General features: G+C 39.9%; 1 protein-coding gene across 5 annotated transcripts in view; it reads right to left on the minus strand.

Moving 5' to 3' along the window:
- Positions 1-14,367, minus strand: part of FAM110B (family with sequence similarity 110 member B) — a 116,412-nt gene that overhangs the window by 18,339 nt on the left and 83,706 nt on the right. The gene's annotated exons all lie outside the window — the stretch shown is intronic.

Genomic DNA, 14,367 nt, shown 5'->3' on the forward strand with positions numbered 1-14,367 from the left:
AAATTGCATCCATGCTGTGGATCAATGTATAAATGTAAACAGGGTCAAATGTCTAAATGCAATTTTTAATTCACTTATGAAGGACAACACAAAATTCTGCATTTTAAGTTCTTGCTACAGATAAACAACCATTTTGTTTTGTTTTTTGCTATTTTCAAATGAAGAAGAGAGAAAATACTGTAAAGAAAAAAACCAAGCACTATTTTTATGACACAGCTTTAGTAGGGCATGGAATCAGTGTCAGCTACTTTGCAAGTAATAGAGAGAAAACATTAACATGTAAATGTTAGTGTTATTTCAGGGCAGCTGCTAGTTGATTTTGACATCAAAATATGGAATCTACAGTGATGATCTGTTTTTCCATATTCAGAGTTAAGGTCAAAGAGCAAAATATTTGTGTGCTTAAAAAACCTTCCACACCTCCCTGCTGGGAGAGGTGACAGGATATATTCCAAACTAATGACAACTAATGCCTACTATTTAATTTTTATAGGTCTACTAGGAATAGCTTATTCACTTTTTACAGAATCACAGAATTAGCTGAGTTGGAAGGATCAACGAAGATCATGAAGTCCAACCCTTAGCCCTGCACAGGACCATCTATTTGAAGTGATTATTGTATTAATGGGAGAACCATAGCGTTCAACTGGTGGCACAAAACTACAGAAAAAGTATAAATTTTGCTTTCTTTTTTTCTTAGTCCTCTTCCCCTTTCCTAAAGTACTTATTTTAGACAATGCTTTTTTAAACTATGGCAGTATCGTACTCCTTGCCAGTCAACCAATACATCTTTCATTTTATATGCAATACCTTCTCCTTTTTCTCTCCAAAATTATTAGCTCCTTTTTGAGGATTTAAACAAGATATTAAAACACACAGAAAAAAAATCCAAACATTTGTATTTTGTGTCACCTGCTAAAAATAGTTGTAAAAATAAGTCAGTATATTCACTTGGGAGGAAAACAGCTTTGCTGCAGAATGCAGCCTTTCTACACATCTTTTTATGTGCAAAAAGGCAGTGATGGAGTGAGGGAAGAAGCAGTTTTCCTCTCTGCTGTGAGGCTGATGACAGTCAGCAGAAGGGCAGAAATGCCAAGCTGAGGAAGACTCACCAGCACAATGGTTTTTAAGAGAACTCCAGAAAACAGACAACACATAAGGGCACGCACCAGAAAGTTCACTACTTCCCATACCAACAAGTATACAGTTTTATTTTTTTACTGAAACAAGTATACAGACATAAAAACTCACATACATGTAGTTTACTCCAATGCTAGTAATTCAAATAGACACATTTATGATATGACTCTCAGCATATGACTAACAAATAGTTATTGCATAGTGAACACTATACAGTGTATACTATGGTAAAAATGTATAGCCCATTGCATCTTCTAAGTGTTAGAAAGAGGTCATAGTAACAAAAGTGGAAGTATTAATACTGGAGTAGCTCTTGTACAGTGGGTTGCCACAATCCTCTGGTTCCACAATAAACAACTGCTTCAGGTCTCAAAGATTTCCTGAGAGAGTATTCATTTCACAGTATCCACTGTGAAATCACCAGGAAGGGACGCACTACATGGTCTTCACTGAACTTGTACCAGGACCCAGGACAGAAATGACTAAAGAAGATATACACACAAAACTCAAACAGATTAACGTTCTGCGGAGCTTTTCAGAGCATGACTGGTTTCAACATTCATGCTATGGAACAAAACACCAAAAATGCCATTTAGCAACTGCAAAAGGAGTGTGCACTGACAAAACTGTTAATGGATAAGGCTTATAGAGTAATGTGGGGTCAGACCAAGTACTACGAAAGTTCTTCAACATGTCAGCACAATATTCCTGGGATTATGCATCTCGTACATGGAACCATGAAGCACCACTGTGGAGAACCCTGTGAGGACTCATATCTCCACCAACAGGAGAGCAAATCCTTCCACAGGCAGCATGGGATTTTGTAGCTGCAGGATGAACAGCCCAAGGCAGAACCATATATTAACTGCACTGTTTCAAGTGGATGAACTGCTCTGGTAATAAATCTCCAGCAGCACTTCATCAGTCCAAGATAGTGACCTTCAGCAACACATTTCAGAGAAACTTCCTAATCAACCCAACACTTAACACAGCTGAGAGGGACCGAATACATTACAGTGACTATTTTTAAACATAAACATGCAACTGCAAGAAAAAGTAGAGAAAACAAAGAATGTAGCAAAAATTTCAGTGGAAGAACTTATCAGCATAACTAAAGGCACCAAATCCTCCTTTCCCAATTCAATACACTGTTTAGCATAAGAGATGTCATATAAATATTTCTCAAGTTCTAATCACTCATGTGAGTGTAATTCTAATGTCTTTAGAAAACCTTGTCCCTTTTGCAAGCACCATGCCAGACCCCTGATTCCCCCAGCTATCTACCTGTATGGCCCAGTCCTAACACAGAGCAACCCAGAAAGGCCACCACCAAGTTACACACATTTTTCTCCAAGAAAAGACAAAAGGAAGATGATAAATAAACAGGCTTTGCTTGTCCCACTCCTTATGTGGAATTTGCATTACAATATGTGGCCAGCCTTGCACTGGAAGAACCAACCTGGTTGGGATAAACCACTACCAAATGCCTGGCCTCCAAGAAGGCAACAGAACTTATGTCTGACAACTAATATAGTTGAGTTTTTGGTGCTTTTTAATTCTTTCTTGGACTTCTTTCTGGGGGTCCAGGATTTCATTTCTCCTGTAGATGTATGGTTCAGCTGAAAATACAGCAAGGTATGTTGCCATACAGTTTTATACTGTATGCAGAGTAGAGTTTGAAAATGTTTGTTAGCACATATGACCACTGAGAGCTCAGTGCTTCTTTCTGGTGCTCCCTGCAGGTAGGGTACAGTGGAGCACCCCTATCAGCATGGCTGCCATGGTGTGCCCTGACAGCGGTGCACAGTCACCATTCCATTTATTTCTCATTGCCACTCTTTCTTAGATCTTTGTTTCCATTTAAATAACTTAACAGGGCCAGCACCAGCAGATTCATGTCATGGAAACATAGTTTCAGTTTGGGTTGCAAGGGACCCTTAAGTTCTCTAGTTCCAACCATTCTACTATGGACAGGGACACCTTCTACTAGACCAGGTTGCTCAGAGCTCCATCCAACCTGCCTCACTTCTACAGGAAAGACTGGCCTCTACAGTACTTTCTTTTAGGAACAATAAGTGTTCCCACAGTGCTCCTCTTAAAAATCAACAAAAGATATGCTGATATAGTGCCAAAGACCTGGTAGATAAGATCTGTGCAAAGAACTGATTGGTCACTGGCTCCTACTAGACAGGTGAACGGAATATAGTTGAATTCTGGCTCCATAATGAATAATTAAAGCAACTGACCTTACCTTTTCAATTCTCTTTGGGGGGGAAAAAAAAAAAGAGAGAGAGAAAATAAAGAGAAAGAAAAAATAAAAAATACTTTCAACCATCTGAGATCTAAACCAGCACAAAGACAGCTGATGTCAAACTTCTCAACATTACAAAAATTCATGACGCTGAGCTGGTTTACTACCTGAGCTTCAGCTAGAAGCTTTAATCTCCTCTGTAAGGGCAGAAAATACCTAGCACCAGGACAGGAAGTACTCAAACCAAGGTAAGAAACTCTGGACTAGACACAGACTAAAAAAAATATTAACTTCTTCAATATTTTTCAAATGAACCAATTATATGGGTGTGAACCACCACATTCTCCTCTGAACTGACATTTCTCTTTAGTTATTTTTCTCTATAAAATCCCACACTCATTTAAATTTCTCTCCCAAAAATCTTTCTGGAATGCCTAGAAAAACACTCCACAATGGCTGGGCAGATGGCATACTGCAATGGCTCATTATCCTAATTTCAACAGTCTCTCTTTATCTGCTGGTGAAATCAAGGTCAAGTGAAAAACTTTAAAAACCACTATGAGATCTGAGGATCTTAAAATTAGGTTTGTAGCTAGATAAATTCTAAACATTTCTACCATTCTCAGATATGTATTTTTTTTATAATTTGGCAAGCAAAAGGATATGCAAACTGTTCAGGAAGGAGTGACGGCTCCTTTTCAAGACTGACTGACTTGAGGACATCCACATGCAGACTGGGTGCTGTCAGGACAGTTCTCCTTCCATCTGTGGTGCCAGAAGATTCTAGTAACATGACATGTTTAGAAGACTCATTAAGTAATATCTTAATATTGGGGTTGAGACCTTTAGAACTAAGAGTCATTGAAATGCAAGTGGAACATGCATAGCTACAGACAAGTAGTCCCTTTAGCTGGTCCCTTGTCATCTCAATATCCTTACAATAAAAAGCACCATGCTACAAGAAAAACAAACCTCTGAGTCTTGTGACTGACACTGCATATTCAAAATTTCAAAATCTCAGAGGAAGGTATGACCAACGTGTTTGCCCACGTAAGCAAGATCCCAGTGGGGAGTTTAAAACGGAGAAAGAGTCCAGTCTAACATCTGGACTTCTTCTTTGAGATGCATCTAATGAATGAAAGAGACATCTATCCCTCCTGGATACTATCAGCAGAGGGACATATCTCATAACAAATTCTCAAAGGCATTGTCAAAGACATATCTTCTTAAGCATCTCTTAACTCAGAAGCACGGTGTGCCCTGTGCCTGGGGTAAGCACACAGGCACCAAGGTGAGGATTCAGGGAGCATAATTGATTCTTCCTTTTTTTACTTGCTGGAAAACAGGGAGTTTGCTTCCTGAGCCAGAACCTCACTTCTCTTTAGATATCCACAACCTGAGAATTGCCAAAGTTTATCTCAGTTTAAACTCAGAGATATGAATCTTAATGAAGAATAATTAAAGCAAAGACTCTTTCCCCTTGATAATGGAAACTGAAACGAAAGAAAAATGCAATAAAATTATTATAAAACAATTCTCAGGAAGACAACATCATGCCAACTAAAAGCATCTTGCAGTCTGTCCTCCATATGAAATGCTAAAATATTTATACCTAAATATACTTTCCACAGCTGGTTTGCTTTTTGCCTTCATGCATGTTCAGAGAAGTCTTGTCCTTGGAACATTAAAATCACAGAAATACTACAACAGGAAAAGTGACAACCACACATGAAACTTTATTTGAACTATCTGGATGACAACAAATCTTAATTAGGAGACCACACACTGACATGTGCAGACACACAGAGAGGAATGCTGTGTGCCCACGCTGGTCAACCTCTAAATGAAGAGGAGAAGAAGCTCGAAGTTGCTGCTTGTGCTCTGGTGAGGAGTACACAGTGCATGTAATACAGCAGGAGGTTGGAACCACAAGTTGCACAACATAGGTTACTTACAACGTGTTTGCCATAACTGAAAACAAAAATTATGTTAAGTACCTCCCAAGCATTTCTTTCTTCATAAAAATATGAATCTCACTGCTTTTTTGAAAACAAAACTAAAACCCCAATATAACAGACGAGGAAAACAATACAAAACAAAACCCAAGACAGTTACAAAGCCACAGAAGAGAAACAGAAAATGTTTAAGTTAATAAAATTCAGTTCATCACTGACATTTGCCTGCATGAAACATGGGAAAATTTTGCTGGCTTTGGTACTGCCAGCATAAGGTGACTTAAAAGGTTTGATGGCTTATATGAAATACTCACATCTGGATGTGTCAGTGTCTTATCTCGCTCAAAATGTGTATCTGGTGTTTCCCATAAAGGAATCCTCTACTTCTCCATTTGCATAGCTGTGCTTTTTTGTGGGTTTTTCTTTCGGGTTTTTTGGGGTTTTTTTTTGGGGTATTTTTGTTATTGTATGTTGGTTTGGGGGGTTTTTTTTGAGTCTCACAATTATTACGAGTTACAAAAATTTGCACGTAACCTCTCATTCTGAGAGTTAACATTGAACAGATGTTTGAACACATGTAATTATATTCATCTTTGCCTAATATACCACAAAAGAAAAGCAATTTTTGAAATAAATAACTTAAAAGTTGGAGCAGTTAAACTGGAGCACATCTGATGTTTATTACCTGGCCCAACAGTTACCGTATATGTTAACAGATATAAAAACATTTTTATGAACAGATATACTTTTGCAAAATTTTTACCAAGAAAAGAAAGATGAAATTAGGTATTGAAAAAGTTAGGCTTCAATTTTTCATGCAAATGGTTAATTAAGCCTGAATTCAGAGATTCTGTGCATACTTTCAAGAGCTATTTAGCACCCAGAAGTCAAACTGAGATCATGACATAGGTGCTTGGTGTCTGTGAAGACCAAATTTAGCAATTCAAACTGGAATGTACAAAGTTAAAGACTGCCTTTTAAAAAATTAGAGTTCATGCACCTTTGCTATATGAAGAAGGCACCATGCAAGATGAAGGAATGCAGTCCATTCCTCCTCATATCCCTGACCCATCACCCTTGGTAGCAGATCACACGTGCCTATTACTAACACCTCTCGGTGAAGAGGAGGAGATGAAAATAGGACTTAGCTACATACGCGCTTCTAGTACCAAAAGAGGATTCTTGCTTCCTTTCTACAAAAGGATCTTTGATTTTATGCTGTTACCTAATTAAATTTCACTCTGCATACTAAGTTTTCTGATGTCTAGCTATTTTATGTTCAGCCCCAAATCAAAAGAGCACACACTCATAAATAACCCTTTCATTAAAAGAAACCAAACCAAAAGTTAAGGCAAGGTTTGTTGTATATAAAGATATCTCCCACTCTAGTTGTTTCCTCAGTTCAGCCAAGGAGAAGAGATCATGCACATAATCCTAACTAGGTCACAAACTCCACCTTTCTAATATTTTATGCATGCACCTTGTAAAGGGATGCACATTATGTCAAGTTCCAAAAGGAGCATCATGCTATGAGCAACAGCTTTTCAAGAGTGGTTCAATATTATGTTGAGATTACTTTATGGATGGAGAGACACATCCAATTTCTTTAGTCAGTGAGAAATAACAACATAAAATCAAGTAGTCAATCTCTTGACATACTACTTGCTTTAACTTACAGTCAATAGTTCCTTGATGAGTGTGTGGATTACCCCACAGGAATTCTCAAATATACCTGTACTGTCCAAAGTCTAAATTAGCCACACAGAATTCCTACATACATTAGACAATATTTAATGGTCAGCACATAAAAAAAGAGTTAAAAACCTACTGTTTCACACTGCATATTCTGAAAACCATAATGCTTTTAGAATATCTACACAGAAAAACTGTGTGTGAATTTTCAGCTGGGAGATAATGGCTATCTTCAAAAATTACATGAGAATTCATCAAGTGCCATAGCTCTCTGCTCATTAACCTGGATGTTTACAGTATGCCTTATCCTGTTTCTTAGGATCTTTATAATCTGATGTCTTCTTTCAGGCCAGTACTTGTTACATCTGATTCACTAAAATTCAGAAATTCTATCCTGAGATTTTCTTTTTTCTCTCCTGCAAGAAAATGTGAAATATCTATACCACATTCAGCATTGCTGAGAAAGAGAAGGGCCTTTGCAGAGGTTAAAAGCAGGCTCTGGGCACTGAGCCAGTCTGCAACTGTGCTTTGCCCTGCTAAACTGTGTTTGGATTTGCTGTAAGAGTATACAATATCTGTATACAGGCTCTTGAAATACCAGGGGAAACTTAATATTAAAAAAATAGGGAAGCAGCAGAAAAAACTATTTAAGAGCCATTTTTCCACTTCAATTGCTAACAGAATATGGTTTACACATAGAACCTTGACCTGCAGTAGCATTCACCTTTTTGGGTTGGACTGTTGCATTTGACTGCAAAATATTTAATTTTACTCCAGAAAACACATTTTAAGTTCTTCAAGAAAAAAGTCAGATCAAGACTTGTGGACAGTTGTAAAAATGAACAACACAATAGATAAAAGTAACAAAGTTAAGAATTAACAGTTATTTGTTGGGGTTTTTTTCCATTACCATACATAGATTTCGGTGTGACATCATACTATATGCAAGTGTCTGAAAATGTTACTTTCCGGGAGATGTTGCCCAAAAAGGTTGAAAAAGGGAGAGCTTAAGATCAGTTGACATGAAAAGAGGAACCAATCTCAGGGGTCTATTGAGGATGCAGAACAAGAAGGAGTTATTCCTGCAGACATGCTGCCTGGAGTGCTACAGGCTGCCCAGTGCCAGACCCACATTGACCCCCCAGAGCCAGCTGTAGGGCTGGAGCAGAGGAAGAGAGGGTGAGAATACTGTGTTTTTCAGCCCTGAAAAGAGAAAGTCACAGGGAGACCTATCCACTGTCTGCTACTGCCTGACAGGAGGGAACACAGACTGTCTGCAAAGGTACACAGAGAGGGAGGGGAGCCATTGGCCAGAGCTGCAACATAGGATATTCAGGCCTTATACAGAGAAAAAAGTCTTTATTCTCAGGGAGGTGAACAGTGAAACAGGAACCCAAAGAGTCTGCTGGACCTTCATCCTTGGAGATGCTCAAACTGTCCTGCACATGGCCCTGAGCAACCTGATCACACGGGACCCAGTCCAGTCAGCAGGTCACCTCTGGAAGTCCCCTCCAACCTGTATGATTTTCTGATCTCATCTTGCTACCTCTGTTTCAATGGCGCCAAAAGACAGTGTCTCTTTGCCTCACACTATCTTCAGCAGCAGATGATCCAGACATTGAAGGCAGAGTAATAAATAAGCACATGTTTAAATTCATCACCATATATATTGACCTCTTTCTATCTCTCCTTTTTTTCCATTCTTGAAAGACTGAGATATTTGCTTCTCAGTATGTACCAGGCATTTCCTCTGCTTTTCTGCTTTTTGCATCTCTCAGTGATTTACTTGTCAACAGCACACAAAACAGGAGGACTTGAGAAAATCAAGAAAACACAAGGAGGAGGAGAACAAGAACTACCTAGACAAAGAAAAGTATGATCTCTCCTTTTTAGCAGCAGGCACCTATAACATATTCATCAAGACAGTGAGTTAAGAGGCAGTGCTGTGCAGGACTCCTTTGTGTATACAGCATTACAGAATCAGTTCAAGAAAGGGATGAGAAGGTCAAAAGCTGCTAATGCCAGCATTTAACTGTCAGTAGGGGCTAAACAAGGGCTGATGGGCTGTGCCATTTTATGCAAGCCTGGTTGGCATGTTGTAATACTGCACACGGGCCCCAAATACACTGTACTCGAGATACAGGTATGCAGGGGTACACAGAGGAGACAGAACCAAGTGATGGGAATAACAAATATTGCTATTTAGAAACAAAGGAGATGTTCTCATGCCACAAAACATATACTAGGGAGGGAAATTGCTGAGGGGACCCCATAAAGTTCTGTGGTGCATATCACATTGACTGAACTAGCCAGCTCAATAATAATGATGTGATCTGCTCCTTGCAGCTCATGGAAGATCACGCTGAGGTAGAACGGTGCAATGATTTCATCAAAAGAAAATAGAGGACATGTAAGCAATCTTGAGTTAGACTAACTGTTTGGCTCTCCCTAACGTTTCTACTGACAGCACAAGCAAGAACATACAAATATTTGCAGTGATACAATTCAGTAGCAGTATTCCCAGCAGACACTGAGCAACAGAGATCACTGAATTAATTTTTTTCTGTTTAGTGAAAACAAATAATAGCATTATTAGAAACTGGCAGAGAACAAACAAACTAAAGCAACTCAGCAAACCCACACAGAAACTGGGCAATTAAACGCCCATTTTTCACAGCAAAGATGTCTGGAATCTCAACACTGTAAAACATGCAACACTCTCCCCCCATTCAATTTTCCTTAAATCAGCTCTTTTTCTTCAGTATTCCAATCAAACACAAACTACATTTTAAAAACATCCATTTTAAGAGATGAGCACAACTCCAAAATGAAGCTACTGAAATCAATGCACAACCACAACATGGTACTTTGTCACATGGCTCCCACGAGTTACTAAAGAAGCAAGTCCTCAGGGGCTTTGCGTCTTAAAGGTGTTCAGTGCAAGATCTCAGTCTGGATTTACAGCTATTTTACCTGCTAATTACCAATGCAGAGAAGCAAACTTTGCAATGTTAATATAATGTGCTCACCATCAAACCTCCAAATGGCTTCATACTGCAGATGATGTCCACGCTGGATGTAAGTCATGACACTACAAATGTGGTTTAAAGTTGGTGAGATTTCTAACCAGTGTCTCCACACCGCCAACAATCTCTTCTTTGGTTCATTTTCTCATCATGTTGTCCACATTGTCATTATTCAATGAGACTATTACAGCAGTATACCAGGAACCCGCTGAAAAGGAATACTTAGGAGGGTGGAAATGTTTTATTTTTAATATTTCCTATGAAAGAATAAATCTATATAGCTCCCACCACTGCACCTGTTCAGGATCCAAGCATTATTAACAACTGTTTTGATAAGGAACTTACTATTGTTTTTAGACAGTAAGAGGTAGTGCTAAGGATTAATAACATATATGTAATGTTTATTAATTTCTTAGTGACAATTTACTTCCACTTATAAGCTACACCTCAGCTACAAAGACAGTATAGTTGCCCTTCACTAGTCACCACAGCCACATTGCTTTCATCCTACAATCCCTCTATGAAAGCTCATGGTAAAGAAACACATGATCAATGTAAAACACTTCACTTCTGAACCGCTGTTTTATAAGTTATGGAAATGCTATGGAAATCACAATGTATTAACTGCAAAAGACTACACCTATACTGAATTCTCCTTCAGCCAACTGCATACCTGGTGGAGCCAAACACTACAGCAGCGATAGGTGAGGGGCAGCCAGAAGCAGAACATGCCCTCCCAGCCATTTCGGCTGGTCAGGATGCTGGTGGATGGCTCACCTGCTGGATGAAAGCAGCTTAGAGTAGGATCACTCTGGGAAGTGGCTGTGTGACAACAGCTCTCAGCACAGCCAACTGCTGGAGTGTTCGCTTTGCAAGGGTGCTCGCTGGTGTGACTAACTCTGGAGCAGGTCCCAGAAAGCAGGAGCAGAGAGGGGCAGGGCACCCCAGCCCAGCCCAGCGGAAGCGGAGGGTGCTGTTTGCACTGCAGGTCAGCTCCTGTTCCCCTGTCTGACAACGGCAAATATCTTTGTCACTTTGCAGTTCTGGGAACAGAATATCGTCTTGTGAAATTACATCGCTGTTTTAATACTGCCATTATTAGCATTGTCTTCAGACAATAAAATGTTCTGTTGCAGTTGCTGTAGGCTTGCAGCACTGAATACACACTGAGTCACCCCACTTTAATTTAAATGGCATAACTGTGTGAACACATGTTCTTTAGTTAAATCCGCACACCCCCAAAAGTAAAAATAAGCAGATCTCCAAGGAAGAATTCACTTTCTACACAATGCAAAAGCAATCCTTGCTGTGTGCTTCTACAACCTCAACAAACGTGACAAAAGGCTTAGTAAGACTACTCCTGTTTTCTAATCTTGTAGTAGACAAGTACACAAAGCCATCCCAAAACGATCATGCCATTAAAAACGTATGTGCCTAAACACGGCTTTATTCAGTGGCCTTCACAACTCAAGCAGAGATGGCACCCACAAGCAGTCACTCTGCATCACAATGCCGGCACAGAGAAGTTTCCACTCCCCTCCTTTCCCTTCAAATAAGAACAGTACCTCTCAAGAATAATCACTCAGATGCTTTCCCATCATATGTAATAACATACCCCCCAGTTACATTCAACCCCATTCACAGTAGAAGACATCCAGAAGATTTCAAGTTGGAACACGGGGAGAGTCTACTGCCCACACATTCACTCTTATCACAGGATTTGCTGTGCTGCCAATTCACCATGCACTGCTGATACCAGTGAACATAAAACCAAAGCAAACAACTGATCTGTGTTCAAACTTGTCTGTGCTTCTGCCCTGTAACTAAACCCTCCTAGGAACAGAAACTGCATCAAGTAAGAGTTTGCTTACTTTGAAATGAAACTACAGAGGGCACAGAGGGTTAAAATGAGCAAGCATTTTTTTTGTATTACACCTCTGAAACCATCCTCCACAGTCCTCCTCACACCAAAGCTGCACAGCTGCCTGCAGGCACATTATTTTACAATTCCTAAAACAAAACTTCCTATGTCTAATGTGTCTAACACACAATCAGATATACTCCAACCAGGTGCTATCATTATAAAAGGATTTTGCTGTCATGCATGCTCACAACATTGGGCACTTGAACAACTGTCCTGCCTGATAGAGCATGACTTCAGTACAATATGAATTCAAAGGATGCAAATTGAGGCAAATAAAGCATTCACACCACCAAACATACCTCAATGTCCTTCCTTTAGGAGGAGTCCTGATGTGCTCACCTGAAGTTCTTGTCCCTGTCTTCCTTCTTGGGAGAACTTCTTTTCCAGTCCAGTAATTCCTCACATACCAGAGCTAGGGAAAAGAAGTCCCCAGCTGCCCTAGCAGTTTTAAGCTCAAATTTGAAAACACAAACAATGCAGCATACAAAAGTGCTGAAGTGAAGGTCTAGCTATATAAAGAACTATACTAATAAAAAAGCCTGTTTTTTTACCACAGAGGATATCTAAATGGGACTTAGTTTCAGAAGTCCCCTTAGTTTTCAATTCTTCCCTCCCTACCTTGAAACAACAGCACTTAACGGAAAGAAAAGTTACTTTCTTGCCTAACTGTAAGGAAAGCTGTGGACTATAGCTTCTTAAATACCCAGAATGAAGGCAATACCTAAAAATCTGAAAAGACACTTTTATGCTCATGTTTGAATCCTTACACAAGTTGCTGCAAGTGCGTATAAAGAACAACAAAAGACATTAGATAAACAGCCAGCAGTCTTAAACTGTACTTAAGGTCATGTTGGAGGTGGATGGGAGGAGCTGACAGCTGGCCACCTCATCAGGGACAAAGGTCACAGGACATGCTATCCTTTGGAGCTGCTTTTATTCTATGCTGATTTCCCCTTCTTCTCCTGGCAGGTCTCATGTGCACCTGCGCAATGCAAGCCTGATTGTCAGTCCAAATGAGCCCAGCCCAGCCCACAGGGTCCCTCCCAGTGGCTGAATTAGAGACAAAACAACAGTGTGCCCTTGTCCAAAATGTGCATTGTCTGCCAGGGTTTGTGACTGCTGGGGCTCCTGTGGGTCTGCACAGCATAGTTTATGTGGTGGGCAGACTCAACAGCTTCCTCAATTCTCTCTTCTTCACCAAACAGCAAAAAAATCCAATGTGCCCTGTGCATGGAAACGGCACAGAATAGCAATGCTTAGGACACAGCCTGGTGAAGGAGGATAGCATGCTACTGCCACCAACCCCTGACCCTCAGAAAGTTTATTATACTTCACTTAGTAAACTAATGTGATCAAGCCCACAGATGCAGGGGAAGGAGAACAGCTGAGAGAAATTTGCAGGTCTTTGTTCCAGAGTCCCTCCTGCCCTTATGTTTATTGCTCTTGAATGGATTTCCTTTCTGCTGACAAGGCCATTGAAAGCCTTGCAGGTCACAGGTGGGCTGGTGTCACCCTTGTATGTGATATTCCACTCTTTCCAGATTAGACAAGGTAGCCAGAAACAACTACTTCAGTACTGAACACAACTAGCATGAATTACAAAGTTGCATGGGGATTGAGGGAAATGTTAATACAGTATTCCTGAGCCTAAGTTTTCACTGTTCTCACATCACTACTGCACAGAGAAGGGAGCAAGGTTTCTGGGAATGTTATGGTAGCCCTGCACTGCCCTGAACCACGATCACCTACATGGCAAAGTGCAGCACGCTGATTGAGGGCTAAATTCTCCTGTAACTTACCGCTGCTTATGCAGAATCAAGATGTATATTTTAGATCATGCTTCCAAACTGTTTGCATTTTCATAGTGTGTTGCCAAACAGGTGAATCCTTCAAACAACACTATGCAAAAACTACGTGAAACCTCAAAATTTCAGGTCAGACAATTTCCTCTCCTGCTTAAACTCAGGCATTTCAAACAAGGAGAGATGTGCAGTGCACAGGGGCAGTCCTCCAGAAAAGCCAACTTTCTGGGGCTTACAGCTTATCCTCTGTAGCTCATGGAAGGCTTATACTTAAACCATGTGAAAACGTTATCACTTATTATTACACTATATTTCATGCTCAATATTTATGCCCTTTTCTCCAGTGCCAAAAGCTCATGTTGATACCTTAAACTTTACTGTGCAGACACAAGACTTCTATGTCTGGGATGCCTTATTCTTTTTTCCTTTGCTTTCTTCCCCCTCCCCCCTCAGACATGAAGGTAAGCTTTAAGATTTATTACAAAATTCAAGAACAATGCAATTTTGGTGAAAAAAAAACCTAAGATGACAAAATACCCTGAGCATTAAAATATATTAAAAACACCAAATTTTTTAT

This window comes from Chiroxiphia lanceolata, chromosome 1, assembly GCF_009829145.1.
Source record: "Chiroxiphia lanceolata isolate bChiLan1 chromosome 1, bChiLan1.pri, whole genome shotgun sequence".
NCBI lineage: Eukaryota > Metazoa > Chordata > Aves > Passeriformes > Pipridae > Chiroxiphia > Chiroxiphia lanceolata.